This window comes from Trichinella spiralis, assembly GCF_000181795.1.
Source record: "Trichinella spiralis strain ISS 195 chromosome Unknown Scfld5050, whole genome shotgun sequence".
NCBI classification, from domain to species: Eukaryota; Metazoa; Nematoda; class Enoplea; order Trichinellida; family Trichinellidae; genus Trichinella; species Trichinella spiralis.
Window position 1 is genome coordinate 7,096 of NW_003531989.1, and position 1,522 is coordinate 8,617.

Here is a 1,522-nt window from a genome sequence, read left to right on the forward strand (position 1 = left end):
TTGGCCGTGAAGTCTTTGTCGTAATGGTTTTCTTTGTCTAATTCCTCAGTGAAGTCTTTGTCGCATTGGTTTTTTTTGTCTAATTGCTCATTGATTCAAACTCTTCAGTTGTGATTAAGATTTGACGGTCCAATAAAATAGCGTGGGTAATGACCAATGAGAGAAAAGCGGGACCGAGTAGTACCAAACCTTTGAAAACCCGTTCTTTACGGAGAAACTCTCCAAAACACTATCTTTTATTAATATAAAACTATAATCATCAAAAAAAGTCCAAATTTTGAAAACAAATTTTTCGCCGATTTTCGCAAATACAGCCAAGTCTATACCCCATGAAATTTTGAAATTTTCGAAAAAAAATTAAAATAGGATTTTAACAAAGTCGAAATAAAAAAAGAATGAAAAATAAAAGTTAAAAAATGTGCATATGGAAAAGTGTCATTAATTGTTAAAAAAAACTATCCATGTTATCACCTGAAAAAAAGGAATGTACTTTAATAAAAATTGTTCCTGATTTTCATTTAAGCAACAGTAACTTTCAAAAACAAAAACCTTTGTTTACTGAAATTTTTTGACTTAATACAATTCAGAGACAAGAATTATCCAAAATTATCACATTAGAAACCTATTTCGTCCAATATGGCAGTCTTTTTATTCTATAAATTTCAAATGCTCAAACCGGCAATTTTATCAAATATCTCAAAAAATCAAATTCCCAACAATGCAGCTATAACTTATGCGTCAATACTTGATTTAGCGCGGCATGGTTCGAAACTGCATGTTTCATGTAAAAAAAATATTATATCCTGTAAAGAAATGTTCATTTTCATTATCACTCATAGCAAACACATGGCAATTTGAATTCCGTTATTTGGGCAATGACTGTATTCTGTCATTCAAAGGGAGCAACAGATTCAGCATTTAGCGGTGGAAATAAATTCCAAATGCTGTAAAAAAATAAATGTATAAACAATTTATACCAAAGAAATCCTCCCGAGACTAGTGTTTTTATGAATGTTTGGAGATATCCATTCAGAAGTTCAGTTGAACAAACGACTTGTATTCAAGAAAATGGCTAAAAACTCTTTTATAATTTCGTCGTAATTGCAAACAATTTTGTACAACTTGAACAAACATTAATTTTCAATAATACGCAATCGTGGCTTTGCTGAGAAATCTGCGAATACGACTAGTTAAGAGGGTTAGCATTTATTGTAAAAATGTACATGAACATAAATAACATATAAAAGTGACATTGTAGCGATATTAATTCTATGGATAATAATAAAAAACATAACATTTGAAAATATTTTGGAAAGGTAAACAGCACATTCAGAACATATGAATAATTTAACAGTTTGACACAGAATACAAAGGTAGCATAAATGATTGCAAATGAAAACTCTTTTAATGGAAATCAATTTATCGAAACAATTCTCAGAACTACCCTGTCTATTAGTGATGTTGCTCTCATTTTTCATATCTTCCCTATTGCATACTTTTGACGGGATTCAACGTGCTTACC